The following is a 15,960-nucleotide window of genomic DNA, read 5'->3' as shown; positions in this document are numbered from 1 at the left end:
CGACCTTCAGTTATAAAACTATTATTATGTATATGCAATTTGCAAAAATGTTATTTTTGTTCCTTGTTTGGGCAAGTTTGGTTTTTTCATTTATAATAATGAAAAATTATTGCTCCATTTGTTTAAATAAAATTTTCTATGTTAGTGCACAAATGAATAATGGATTGTATGTCCTTGATCTTGAAATTCCAATCTATAACATTAATACTAAGAGGATGAAAACTAACAAGTGGAATCCGACTTAACTTTGGACTCATGCGTTCTTTTTATTATGAATCATTTAAGACAAGTAGATCTTATTTGCTAGTAAAGATAACAAAGACCCCATTCACAATAAAAGGTGAAAGGGTTGGTCATATTTTGGCCCTCACACACACTATAATGTATATGGACCACTAAACACACCAACCACAGATGGTTTTCAATACTTCATCACATTTACTTATGATTATTGTAGATATGGTTATGTGTATCTAATGAAACATAAATTTGAATCTTTTGAAAAGTGTAAGAAATTTAAAAATTTAGTATCAACTGAGAAAGAATATTAAAGCCCTTCGATAAAATCAAGGCAGTATGTCTTTAAGCCAGTAATTTGTTGACCATCTAAAAGAATGTGGAACTTTATCCCAACTCACTCCTCCTAGAATGGAATGGTGTATCCGAGAAAAGAAACTGAACCATGTTGGAAATGGTTCGGTCCATGATGAGTCACCCAATCTTCTGAACTCCTTTTGGGAAACTCTCTATTTACAACAACTCTGACACCTAATCACAAAGTAGTGACACACCTATGGAGAAACATGATCAAGAGACTGTGGAAGAACAATCTACTCAAGTAACACAAGACTAGCATAGGTCAAACAAGATACTCACCAACCCAAAAGATATGGATATCTCATAATCGAGCAAGGTTATGTATTACTCATGGATCGAGATGAGCATGTAACCTATCAAGAGACCATCATTGATAGTGAGTATAAAAAGTTGCTAGAGGCCATGAAACTTGAAATGAATTTTATGTACACAAACCAAGTATGAACCTTTGTAGAGCCTCCTGAGGGACTTGGTCATATAAGATGCAAATGGTTTTTAAAAAAGTAGATTAACATGGATGGTAAGTTACATACCAATAAGGCACAACTAGTTGCTAAGGGATTTGTAGACAATGATGAAACTTTTTCACTAGTTGCAATACGTACATCTGTTTTGATATTACTAGCTATCCTTGCATATCATGATTATGAAATATGGAAGATTGGTGTTAAGATTTCTTTCCTTAATTGGAATCTCCTTGAAGATGCGTGCATGACACAGTTGAAGATTTTGGCAATTTAGATGAAGCCAAAAAGATATCCAAGTTATAGCAATCAATTACTGGATTAAAGCAAACTTGTAGAAAATAGAATCTTCAATCTGATGAAACTGTAAAACAATTTAGAGTCATTAAAATCAAAGCAAACCTATTGTTAAAATAAGCATAGTGGAAGCATAATCATATTCCTGATATTATATGTAGATCACATATTACGCATCGGAAATGATATCCCTCCTTACACCATCTTAGAACATGGCTAGGGGACTGATTTTCTATGAAGGATCTTGGTGAAGCAGCCTATACATTACGAATCAAGATCTATAAATATAGATCACAAAAACGGTTTCGTCTAACTTAGATTACATACATAGACAAAGTTCTAAGATAATCCCTATGTAACATGGCATAGGGATTCATACCTATAGGGATCAAAAAGTCAGAAATTTTCTAGAGGGACTAAAATGAAGAGTGTATATATATATAAAAGGCATATCAAGTGAGAGGAATAAATAAATATATATATTAACATTTCATTATTAAAGGGGATTTTTTTTTTTTTAAATTGGGCAGTTTTATTATTACTCATTGTATCACTGAGATTAACTTTTCTGGTGAGTGACACGTCCTTATTCTTGATTAATGCTGAAATCAGATATCCTCCTTGAGGTCTCAGGTTTGATTATCTCCAGTGTCAATTTAAGTGGGCTAATTTAACTTCTTCGGAAAAAAATGCTGAAATCAGATATTCTTGTTTTGCTTTTTAAAAAAAAAAAAATTGTCTCTATAAATGTTGCAATTTTTTGTTTTACTCCCATTCAAATTTTTCTTTAGTTTTTAGTCCACCAAAATTTGTCCATCAATATTTCGAATTGTTGAATTTATTTTCGAAGTCATGTTTAGAATATCTCCAAAAACATAAACCTTATAATTTAAATCATGTTTTGTTAAAAAAAATTGGAGATATTCTAAACATGACTGTGAAAATAAATTCAAAAATTTGAAAGATTGATGAACAAATTTTGGTGGACTAAAAGCCGAAGAAAAATTTAAAGGGGATTAAAACAAAAAATTGCAACATTTATGACCAAAAATATTTTTACCCAAAAAAATTAAAACGTCGATAATTGAATGAATTACAATTTCATGAAGAACGTCAACACAAAAAGTTATTGAAAGAATCACTAGTGTCATTAAATATTTAATATTATTATTATACTTTTAAAAAATTATTGCCATTATTATTATTATTCTAATTATTATATGATTTTTTAAATATTATTACGACAGGTATAGGTCATAGTAAATGTAACGCCCTATTTCTATTAAAGCGATAAAACACGCGAATATAACAAATATTCAAGAAATAGACGCTACGTCTAACACAATCCAAAAACTCAACATACATATATATGAAATATCTAAGCAGTCTCAGCGGAACGAAACATATAACTTCTCAAATACATGCCATGATCAACATACACCAACAAATAAATCCTCCAAGTCCTAACACATGGACAATAAAGTCAAACAACAACAGACACAAGACACTAAAGCCTAATCAGAGCCTGTCCTAGACTCTAAGACACGACAGCGGAGAAAGCTCCCGTCATCCAAACATCCACCAAGCAAACTCACCAAACAACTAATCCTGCACAGCGTCTACCCATCCATACAGACAGGTAGGCGGCAAAAACCACTGGGGGTAAGCATTACATTAATCATAATCAACATATAAAAACATAGTATTCAAGGATTCATACATATCACATATACTTAACCATCCCACCTAGAATACTAGCAACACATGATTATTATCCCCCATTACTAGCATCTCAAGCTATCACTTTCTCATCATAGCATAACAGACATATTCAATCTCTAATCTAGTATTCAACATAAGATCATCATTTATCAACATCAACCAATGAAAGGATTACTCACCTCATTCCTCATTTAGCATACTTAACTCAACAAGTACAATTCATCATTTCAAAGAAATCACCACATCATGTATCTATGCATATACAATTCTCACCTCTTTACTATTACTAAAATAATTATCATCAAATAGATTCACCAAGTGTATAAGCAGAAACAAGTAAGACATGCAATTAGAGCATAATTCGATTATTCACAACCATCAACAACGTCCACCAATGTACATACACACATATCCACATATAAAGCACAACGTTCAACAAATTGCACCAATGCACAAATTCACAAGTCACATATTCAATTATGACACAACTCATCAACCATTCAATTCCAAATGTCACAAGCATGTATTCATCAAACACACTTATCATCAACAATCATCATTCACATACAACACTTAAGACTCATGTCAAATGATATGCGCCTATACTCGACACATATATGCATGTGGTACCAAATCTCCTCAAGGTCGTCACCCATGATGCAACAAAAACATCATCTGTAAGAGTCCATCTCCTCTTACAGTAAGAGTTCATCTCCTCTTACAATTCACCTATGTACTCCTCTTACAATTCACCTATGTAAAAGTCCATCTCCTTTTACATTTCAACATATGACTCAATATGATTATGATGCATGGACATACAAGTAAAGACCCAATAATGCAAAATCCAACAATTATATCACCAACAACAATGTAAAATTCCATCTCCTTTTACATTAGTCAACTCAACAACAATTGCATTATCAAGTGTTCACGTCCACACAATCAATCAATCATAATTCAATTAAGAGTCGTCATCATGCTATTAACAACATACATCAACGTCAATTCACAACATACCTCCACATTCCACATACTTCATAATTAAGCAAAATGACACAACACAACATTTCATGATAGATATCATATTCAACCTTCAACAATCATCCACATATCCTCAGTTAATCATATAAAACCATTCATGAAAGATTTACAAGGTGCTCGGTTTAAAAGAACCAATTTCAACAAGTTCGTCTCTCAAAATCACAACATTAGGAATACTTGAGCAATTGAGCCAAAACCAAGTAAACAAGTTCCAATGCCTCAACTAAGCATATCTCTAGACCACATATGAGTGCAGTAGAGAATGCCTTGGCGTTTCACCGGCCAAACACGACGAATTCATGGAATCACAAAGTTCGTCTCGCTTAATCATTTTTACAAAAGAATTCCATTTTCAAATCAAAACAAGTTTGATCCATCACATCATAGAGTAAATGTCATTAAACACCATAATTGAACTCATAAAACTCAAGTTTCAAAGCTTGGAAATGTTATACCCCAATTTTGGACCTAAAAATACTAACTCAATTCTTCTTTTCTTGCATTTCAAGTCATTTGAACTGTCTCTGATCAATTACATCTTTTTCTGCATTTTATTTCAATATTATTTGCAAAATTCACATAGAAGGGTATTTTAGTCATTTCCTATGTTAAAATTTCTTTCAATCTTTGAAAAGTTGTGTGTGTCCTTTCAAATAGTTTGAATAAGTCTTCATTTCAATTTCATGTCAAAATCCATTTCAAAAATTGCATTTGAAGTCATTTTGAGTCAGTTTAGCCCCTAGGGGCATTTTAGTCTTTTCATGTGTCAAAACCCTGTCTAATTCTAAAAATTGTCTCTGAGTCTTTTAATTTTGCCTGCATAAGTTCTTGTTTTAATTTCCTGTTAAAAATCCATTTTAAAATTGCATCTGAGTCATTTTTAGTTGTTTTAGTCCCCAGGGGCATTTTGGTCATTTCACACGAAATTTCGGCAGAGAGAGGTTACTTTAAAGTACCTCATTTAGGTAATTGGTTTGTTTTAGTCCGTTTTGTCAATTTTAAATCGTTTCACTTTACGTTATTTTCAATTTACGTTTTTTACCAATTTTAGTTAATTTTTTACATTTTTTAGTCCATATTGTCCATGTCATTAGTCCAGTACACATGTCAGTGCCTCATTTGTCCAAGAGTTTGTTACAAAGTTATGCCACGTGTCATTAGTCTATTGGTCCAGCAGTCACTGCATCAGCCTATAAAGCTGACCAGTCACAGTCAAAGTCAAGGTACCATTCATTCTCTTACACATCATCATAAACACATTCCAATTTTCTCTCTCTGCCTTTTTTCGATCAAAACCCAAAGTTCTTGATGAACTTGATGAATATTCATCAAGAAAATCAAGAACATTCATCCCTAACCGAAACCCTAAACCACCATAAACATGAATTCATCATCCAAATTCACCATTCCCGCGCCAATTAACACGAATCCATAGCCAGAAAAAAGCAACAGAGTCGTTTCTTTGAAAAAATCCAGCTCTCAGAGATCTACGATCTTCATCATCGAGCATTTTCATTCGCAATTCGAGCACCGGCTCAATCGCGAAATACGAGAGCCAATACGATCACGAAAGTGAGTCTGAAGAAGAGAAAAAGATAGATCAAACACAAAAATTCCAGAAAAACCTCAAGAACACTCGTCCCCAAATTGAAACCCTAATTTTCCAGATTCTCAAATTAGCATCAAATCATCACCGAATCACTCAATCCTCATCAGTTGTCATCGTAAAACAACTACGAATTCACAGGATTCCACGAAAATCGCGAAGAAGAAGAAGAGTGAAAAGATCGATTTATTTTCGATCTTTGAAGCTACGAACTCACCAGAAGCAAGGAACGAAGATCTATTCCAAGTTTCCCTGTCTGAGGCAACAAGGTCACGAAGAGGTAACACTTCAATCTCTTCTTCTTTACGATTTTCTTCTGTATGTATGATTTGTCTCTGCAAAACGACATAGATCCAAGCCTTTAAAAAGTTTCAGTTCAAGTTTTTTGTTCGAAAAAGTTTTGAAAAAGTGAAAACTGAGAAGATCGAAGCTAGATCTACGCCGTTTCGTTAAGTTCTTGTGGATTTCGTTGGTGAATCTGTGTTTAGGGTTAAAGACTGAGCAACGTAAGCTTTAGATCGTAGGGTTTCTATGAAATTAGAGCTCCATCATCACCGGCGGTTGTCAATCCCGCCGGAGAAGATGATCGGAGGTTCTTGAGAGAACGAGAGAACTAGAGAGAGAAGGGGAGCCTGAGAGAGAGAAACGAAGGGAAGGAATGGAGAAAAACCGGTAGATTTGATTATATAAGGGTGTGAACCGGACCGGTTCATACGAACCAGTCTGGTTCACCTCTAAACCGGTCTTTCATCATTCCTGGCCATCTGATCTATCTCCTTGTGACGTGTACGGCCTGATTTGCTTTGTTACGGAGTGGTTGATCTGCCTTGTGGTGCGCTGCGTGATCCTAGCCCTTGGATCTAGGGTTTTTGAAGGGAACGGATCAATCTAACGCCTCTGGCGCATTGGATGATCCGAATCCACTCCAGACCCTTGGGCTTGGGCCTTTTTTTTGCAGATTCCATGTTTTCCTCATATTTTTGCTATTTCCAGACATGGTTTCACTCATTGCACCTCTATTCATGTTCAAAATTTATTGAAAATTCTATAAAAAAAAATTTGTATGTTTCTTGTCAATTTTGTGATGTTTTTATGCAATTTGTTCACTGAGAATTCTAATAAAAAATATTATCACATTTTCTTGCATTATTTCTTGATTTCATGTTGAAAAATCCTATGAAAATTGTCTAATTCCATTTCAAGCTCTTGATGGTTGTTTGTGGTATATGTTGCTTGAAGTTTGTGAGTTTATTGTTACTGTTTGTATTTGATATTGCTGCATGAGTGTGAATCTTGATTAGTTACTTAGTTTACAAGTTACTTGTGTAAATAAACAATGCAAATATGCCTAAGTTTGCTTTAAAAAATGTCAAGTTAATCATGTTGCCCTAATTCCCATTCCAAACCTAATTCTAAACCTATGAAAATGTGTTGGAATGTGAGAATTATAGGTCATATGGCCCTTGCATTTTATGAGCAAATTTTAGTCATGTTTTGCACTCATTTTGCCTTTGTTTTGGGTTGTTTTCTATGCTTTGTGTTATGGTGTTTTTCTCGCTTTATTTCTTTTGATATTACCATGTGTTACTAACCATTTCATTTCATGTCTCATACACTCCATAAGCATACTTCATCTCCTCCTTCATTTTATTCCTTGTGCATTTAATTTTTTTACCAAGGATTAGGATGTAAATACCTAGGGATTTTGTAATATTTTTTTTATGCCTTTAAATTTCTTGCAAGACCATAGAATGTATCTAGGCCAATGATGTAAAGGACAATGGACTCTAATGATGTACACCGACACAAGCACCGACACATGCACACACATCACTTTAGGTATATGGCTAGGATATGCATGTTTAGATGTATGTTTAGGATTGTATGTTTAGATGAATGCTTAGGATTTACACTTAGAAAAATCAATTTTCCAAAAAAAAACTTGAATAACATCACTCAAATAATTTTCCAAAGAAACCTTGGGATCAAAATCCCATTGAATTTTCCCTTTATTTTCTTAAATAAAAACCTTAATGAATTTTAATCATACTTAGACCTTTTTGCAAAATAACTAATTCCACCTCACATTTTCCAAATCTTATGCCTTTGAGGCCTCTCTCTCTTATTCTTAAAAATTCCAATTTTCAAACTTAAAATCAATCAACAAAAACAAAAACATTTTTGGAAGAGAACTACGGTGGATTTGATCCCTTAAATGGGTACGTAGGCAAGGAATCAAAATTCCTTCAATTCAAATAAAATAAAAATTCAAACACATTCTTCTCCCTCCAATTATTCACTTAGAAACTCTTAGACATAAATAAACACTTTCAAATAGCATTTAAAAATAAAGCGCGCGCGTAGAAAGTAAAGACGGTTCCTATAGGTTACTATAGTCGTTATGGGTGCCTAACACCTTCCCGTAGCGAAAACAACTCCCGGACCTCGATTCTCAAGGGTTTTGCTTACTTTTTCCCTTCCCAAGAAAAAATAAGATATCACCGGTTAAAAGGTTCAAACGTAATCAATGTTTGACACCCGAAAACGAAGATAAAACAGCTGGCAACTTCACTGGGGATTTTTGAGAGTTACGCCTAGTCTTTATTTCCACGCTTGCGCTTTCGTTTTTACCTGCTTCTTTTACTTGTTTTCTTATGTGAATAAATGTTTAATTTCTTGCAAACGTGTGGGGTGAGAATATCAAAAGTCCTACACCCGGGCTGAGTGAACTTAGGATTTAGGGGGGATATAATCGACAATTCATTCCGAGGGTTGCCTCGTGTATTGGATTATGCGATCAATCCCACATAGCTGAGGCATTTTGGGGGTGATGTTGTCGGCGCGTGTTGTCGCGTTTAGGCACTTTACTTCTAATTGTTCTATGACGCTATGAACCGTAGATAACCAAACCCATCCATGGCCATTTTCTAGGATGTAGTGCGGAGGCTAAACCGAGTGTTGTCTCGAGTTTTAGTCGTCACGCGATACTACACTCAAGTTAGACCTTCTTACGGATAATCATGGAGCGAGTGTTGTCTCGTGACACCGTGATATACGTCGGAGAGGTTGCAGCTTGGGAACCTTTTTTAGAACCCGGTTACTATCTCCTAAAGCCTTAGTTTTACCGGACACCGTGTCCACCCATGACTCCTCGACTTTGAACTTCAACCCACCATGTTTTCTCCGAACTTGAACATAATCATGCATTCATGCATACATGCATAAACTTTTTCCATGCATTGTTATCAAAGGGCTTAGACAAATTGAATTTGTAAACATTGTAGGAATGGGGAAGACTAAGTCTTACAAGTTCAAGGAAGTGGATTTGGCTAGTTTGAGAGATTTGGCACTCAAGGTTAAGGATCCGACTGGTTTCCGACATCGTTACGGGGCTTTACTTACTATTCTCCAAACTAATGTGGATGAGAAGCTTGTGCACACTCTAGTGCAATTCTATGATCGGGAGTATCGGTGCTTTACTTTTCCCGACTTTCAGTTGGTGCCTACTCTAGAGGCTTATTCTTCCTTGATGGGTCTATCTATTGCTAAGGGGGTGCCCTTTGCGGGACTTGAGAATCCTCCTACTCCATTGGTTATTGCTAAAGATCTCTATCTCAAGACCACCGATGTCTCCAAGAATCTTGTCACTAAGGCACGTATCCAAGGGTTCACTTCAGAGTATCTTCTTGGGAAAGCCAACCTCAATACCACCTGTCAGGACACTCTCGAGGTTATTCTTGCACTTCTCATCTATGGGCTCATTCTCTTTCCAAATCTTGATGACTTCGTGGACATGAATGCTATTATGATCTTCCACTCCAAGAATCCGGTTCCTACTTTGCTAGCTGACACATATCATGCTATTCACGATCGTTCCGGCAAGGGTCGTGGATACATTCTTTGTTGTGTGCCTCTCCTCTATAGGTGGTTTATTTCGCACCTTCCGGAGTCTTTCCACGACAATCCGGAGAATTGGTCTATTTCACAGAGGATTATGGCTCTCACTCCTAATGAAGTGGTTTGGCTTACTCCAGCTTCTAGAGTTAAGGAAATTATCTTTGGTGGTGGGAAGTTTCTTAATGTACCTCTTCTTGGTACCCGGGGTGGAATCAACTATAACCCGGAGCTCGCCTTGCGACAATTTGGTTTCCCGATGAAAGAAAAGCCCATCAATCTTGCTACAGCTCCTTACTTCTTTCACTACTCCAATGCTCCCACAGGAATAAGAGAGGATTTCATAGGAGCTTGGTCCAAACTTCGGAAGAAAGAGGTGAAGCATATGGGTGTAAGGTCCGGTGTCGCTCATGAGGCATATACACAGTGGGTGATAAACCAAGCTGTGGAGATTGGTATTCCTTACCCCTCTATGAGATATGTGTCTGCATCTATTCCTACCATGCCTTTGCCTCTACTACCACCTACTCAGGAGATGTATCAGGAGCATCTAGCTATGGAGAGTCGGGAGAAGCATCAGTGGAAGACTAGATACTATGAGGCTGAGAACTTGATTATGACTTTGGATGGAAAAGATGAGCAGAAGACTCATGAGGTCTTGACACTGAAGAAAGAGTTAGCTAAGGCTAGAAGAGAGATTGAAGAGAAAGATAGGTTGCTTATGAGGGACTCTGAGAGGGCTAGGGGTGCCCGTGACTTCTATGCACGATACTGCAGCTATGAGTCTGAGTCTGAGGATGATGCTTCCACTTCCTATGCTTGAGGATTTCCATTTCCTGTTGTTATTTCCATTTGTTTATGTTGTTTTACAATTCAAAGTTTATCCCTTGGCTTAGCACTTCAAAGGGAATCGTCTTGTAAAACTATATGTTGGTTGTTTGTTTCCCGTTTATGTTAATTGTTGTTTAGTAATGTTTACAAACTTCTAATTTGTCTAAAACCCTTTGATAACATAAAAAAATCTTTTTGCATATGCATTTACACATTTCATGCATCATATGCATTCATTGGTCACGAAAAACTTCTCTCGTGCTCATTGCCTCCTGGTTTTGTCCGCCGCAGTCTGAAAAGTGGCTCGTGCTCGCAAAGTTTACCAACCAGATAGAATTCATCAAACAAGATTTTACAAGAGAAGGATCATGTCTAACTTTGAAGAAGAAAATGCTCAGCTCCGTGCCGAATTGGCTGCTATGAAAGAAGACTTGGCTAAGGCTCATGACGTTATGTCCACTATGATGGCTGCACAAGAAGAACCAGCCACATCTGTCCCAGCTTCTACTGAAGCGATTCCATCTATCCCACTATCTACTGTGGCTACTGATGCTCGTTTTGTTATGCCCAATGGACGTCCTTATGGACTCTCAGCTTTCTATGCTCCTAATACTGCTGCTGGTGTCTCTGGTTTTGCTGGTCAAGGACAGAATCCTACGACAACTTTTGCTGGTACAAGTACTCCTATGCCTCAGGTGACTACTGTTGTTACCGACCCTGTTGTACACACTGTGCAACAGGTGATTGATGTTGACACTCCGCGTGGACAAAACCCTGCAATGGAAGCTATGAAACAACAGTTGAGAGAGTTGGCTGGAGAACTCCGTGAGGTCAAGGCTAGCCGTGGAAACAATGTCTCTGCTAAGGCTCGTGATCTATGCTTGGTATCCCGATTTGAGATTCCTAAGAAGTTTAAGGTGCCAGATTTTGACAAATACAATGGATCTTCCTGTCCACATAGCCATATCATTCGGTACGTCCGGAAGATGGCCAATTATGCAGATAATGATGCACTGATGATACATTGCTTTCAAGACAGCCTAGCAGAAGATGCGGCAGATTGGTACACTGGTTTGAGCAAAGACAATATTCATACTTTTGAGGAACTTGCTGCTGCTTTTGAAAGTCATTATGAGTTCAATACCCGCTTGAAGCCAAATAGGGACTCTCTTAAGTCCTTGTCTCAGAAGTCAGATGAAACTTTCCGTGAATACGCTCAGAGGTGGAGAGGGGCAGCTGCCCGTGTTTCTCCTCGGCTTGATGAGGAAGAATTAACACAGACGTTCCTGAAGACTTTGAAGAAGGAATATGTTGAAAGAATGATAGTCTCTGCTCCAAATAATTTCTCCGACATGGTTACTATGGGAACTCGTCTAGAGGAGGCTGTCAGAGAGGGTATTATTGTTTTTGAGAAGGGTGAATCCTCAACTAGCGCACCTAAGAAGTATGGTAATGGCCACCATAAGAAGAAGGAATCCGAAGTAGGGATGGTGTCTGGTAACCAATCTTCAGCTACTGTCGCTCCTATTAATGCTGCTCAGTTGCCTCTGCCCTACCAATATATGCAGTACTCTCAACATCCTTTCTTCCCGCCATTCTACCAACAATATCCACTGCCACCGGGTCAACCACCAGTGCCCGTTAATGCCATTGCTCAACAAGTACAACAACAACCTCCTGCTCAACAACAACAGCAGCAGCAACAGGGTCCTCGGCCCAGGACTTATTTTCCACCAATACCAATGCGGTATGCCGATATGCTCCCAACTCTACTTGCTAAGGGACATTGTGTTACCAGACCAGGCAGGCCTCCGCCTAATCCTTTGCCTCCTAGGTTCCAACAAGATCTTACATGTGAATTCCATCATGGCGCTCAAGGCCATGATGTTGAAGGTTGTTATGCTTTGAAATATGTTGTGAAAGATCTGATAGACAGAGGACGGTTGACTTTTGAAAATAGTGTTCCTCATGTTCTCGACAATCCACTTCCAAACCATGCTGCTGTTAACATGATTGAAGCTTTTGAAAGAGTTCCTGTTCCTAGAGAGGCTCCCATGTTGGATGTCCGCAATGTTGCTACTCCCTTGGTACCGCTACATGTCAAACTTTGCCAGGCTTCTTTGTTTAATCACGATCATGCTTCCTGTTCAGAATGTCTTCAAAATTCTATGGGCTGTTGTGTGGTGCAAGATGATATACAGAGCCTGATGGATGACAAGCACTTGATTGCCAGTGATGTATGTGTGATTGTGCCAGTGTTTCATGATTCTCCCGCTGAAAGTGTATCTAAGACAAGGAATGTTGAGCCCTTAGTGATCAGGTTACCTGGTCCAGCATCTTACGCCTCTACAAAAGCAATCCCTTACAAGTACAATGCAACCATGATTGAGAATGGAGTGGAAGTGCCTCTAGTATCCCCAGCTACGGTTGATAATGTTGCCGGGGAAATTACAGCTCTGAGAAACGGAAAAGTCCGTCCACCCTTGTTTCAAAAGAAGGTGGTTACACCTATTCCCGCAGTGACTCCACCAGTTGCTCCTCCTGTTGACAAGAGCCTCGGCCCAACAGGCCAATCTATTGACGAGTCTAATCTAGATGAAATTCTGAGGCTCATCAAAAAGAGTGACTTTAAAATTGTTGACCAGCTGCTGCAAACTCCGTCAAAGATATCCATCTTGTCTCTGCTCATGAGCTCAGAAGCTCATAGAAAGGTGTTGATGAAAGTACTGGAACAAGCTTATGTTGATCATGAAGTCTCTGTGGATCAGTTTGATGGAATAGTGGGTAACATTACTGCTTGCAATAACTTGGGATTTGGTGATGATGAACTCCCCGAAGCAGGAAAGCACCACAACTTGGCTCTGCATATCTCAGTGCACTGCAAGTCTGACATGATATCCAATGTGTTGGTGGACACTGGATCATCCTTAAACGTAATGCCTGAGTCTACACTAAGATAGTTGAGTCATCATGGAATTTCTCTGAGGGGAAGTAGCTATTTGGTTAAGGCTTTTGACGGATCTCGCAAAGATGTTCTTGGAGAAGTAGACTTACCGATTACCATTGGTCCCGAGACATTTCAAATTACTTTCCAGGTCATGGACATCAACGCTTCTTACAGTTGTCTCCTCGGAAGACCGTGGATTCACGACGCTGGAGCAGTAACTTCTACTCTGCATCAGAAGCTCAAGTTTATGAGGAATGGTAAGATTGTCACTGTACATGGTGAAGAAGCATATCTAGTTAGCCAAGTGTCATCTTTCTCTTGTGTTGAAGCAGGGTCCGCTGAAGGGACGTCATTTCAAGGCTTGACTGTTGAAAGTGCAGAACCCCGAAGAGCTAGTGCTAGTATGGCTTCATTGAAAGATGCCCAGAAAGCTGTTCAAGAAGGGCAAGCTGCTGGCTGGGGCAAAGTGATTCAGATCTTGGAAAACAAGCGCAAAGAGGGCCTTGGATTCTCCCCAACATCCGGTGTTTCAACTGGAACTTTCTATAGTGCTGGGTTCATTAATGCTATTGCTGAAGACGTTGCTGAAAGTAGTTATGTGCCTACATTTGTTGTACCAGGAGGCACTGTGAGAAATTGGGAGGCCATTGATGTTCCTTTAGTCATGCATGCTTCCATGTAATGTGTCTTGTTGCTCATGTTTTTTCTTTGTTTTCAAAATAACAATCATTTCGCTCTGCCCAAGGCGAAAGTGATATCATTGTAAGGGCGTGTATGTTTCGGCATTGCCGTTATCAATAAAAGTTGTCGTCCTTCTCACGACTCTTTGTTTTTATACTTTTTAGTGTCTTTTTCTTGGAAATAATGGTAATGCCAGAAAAAACCAAAACATCTGTATTTTCTTATTAATTTCAAAAATCTGCATGAAAAACTTTTTCTAAAAATCATCCCAATCATATTATGCAGATTGAACCATAATAAACCCGTTGAACCCAGTGACCCTATGGTTCCTCCAAATTTTGAATCCTCGGTATATGAAGCTGAAGATGAGGAAGATGATGAAGAGATACCGTATGAGATCACTCGGCTGCTTGAACAAGAAAGAAGAGCCATTCAGCCTCACCAGGAAGAGATTGAGCTTATCAACCTGGGTACTGAAGAAAACAAGCGAGAGATCAAGATCGGTGCTGCACTTGAGCCAGAAGTGAAAAAGAAGATCACTCAGCTTCTTCATGATTATCCAGATGTCTTTGCATGGTCCTATGAAGATATGCCGGGTCTAGATCCCAAGATTGTGGAACATCGGATACCGACAAGACCTGAATGTCCTCCTGTCAAACAGAAATTGAGAAGGTCTCGTCCAGACATGGCTCTTAAGATCAAGGCTGAAGTGCAAAAGCAAATTGATGCGGGTTTCCTCATGACAGCTGAATATCCTGAGTGGATTGCCAACATTGTACCAGTACCAAAGAAAGATGGGAAAGTTCGAATGTGTGTTGATTACAGAGATTTGAATAAAGCCAGTCCCAAAGATAACTTCCCATTGCCTCATATTGATGTGCTTGTTGACAGTACTGCTCAGTCTAAAGTGTTCTCTTTTATGGATGGTTTCTCTGGCTATAACCAGATACGAATGTCACCTGAAGATAGAGAAAAGACGTCCTTCATCACTCCGTGGGGAACATTCTGTTATAAAGTGATGTCGTTCGGCTTGATAAATGCAGGTGCTATCTATCAAAGGGGTATGACCACTCTCTTTCATGATATGATTCACAAAGAGATCGAAGTATATGTTGATGATATGATTGTGAAATCAAGTGATGAAGAGCAGCACGTTGTGTACTTGAAAAAGATGTTTGAAAGATTAAGAAAGTACAAGCTACGGTTGAATCCTAACAAGTGTACATTTGGTGTAAGGTCTGGAAAGTTGCTAGGTTTCATTGTCAGCCAAAGAGGCATTGAAGTTGATCCTGATAAAGTCCGAGCCATCAGGGAGATGCCGGCCCCTCAAACTGAAAAGCAAGTCAGAGGTTTCCTCGGACGTCTGAATTATATTTCAAGATTCATATCTCACATGACTACTACTTGTGGCCCAATTTTCAAATTGCTCAGAAAGAATCAGCCTGTTGTATGGAATGATGAATGTCAGGAAGCTTTTGATAGCATTAAAGAATACCTGTTGGAACCACCTATCCTTGTCCCACCAGTGGAAGAAAGGCCTTTGATTATGTATCTGTCAGTGTTAGATGATTCAGTGGGTTGTGTTCTCGGTCAGCAAGATGAGACTGGTAAGAAAGAGCATGCTATCTACTATCTGAGCAAGAAATTCACCGACTGTGAGACTCGCTATACGATGCTTGAAAAGACTTGCTGTGCTTTAGCCTGGGCTGCCAAACGCCTGCATCATTATATGGTGAATCATACAACTTGGTTAATATCCCGAATGGATCCAATCAAGTACATCTTTGAGAAGCCTGCTGTTACTGGAAAGATTGCACGTTGGCAAATGTTGTTGTCTGAATATGATATTGTGTACAAAGCTCAGAAAGCAATCAAAG

The 15,960-nt window shown here is 38.4% G+C and overlaps 1 pseudogene; it reads left to right on the top strand.

Annotated features, from left to right (window-relative positions):
• Positions 1-10,823: 10,823 nt before the first annotated feature.
• LOC146954347 (uncharacterized) lies at positions 10,824-14,086 on the top strand (annotated as a pseudogene).
• The last annotated feature ends 1,874 nt before the right edge of the window (positions 14,087-15,960 follow it).

Source organism: Medicago sativa, chromosome 1 (assembly GCF_051527215.1).
Source record: "Medicago sativa cultivar Bolivia chromosome 1, Bolivia_mono, whole genome shotgun sequence".
Classification (NCBI taxonomy): domain Eukaryota; kingdom Viridiplantae; phylum Streptophyta; class Magnoliopsida; order Fabales; family Fabaceae; genus Medicago; species Medicago sativa.
Note: the sequence above shows the minus strand (reverse complement) of the source record. Positions and strands in the feature narration are given on the sequence as shown.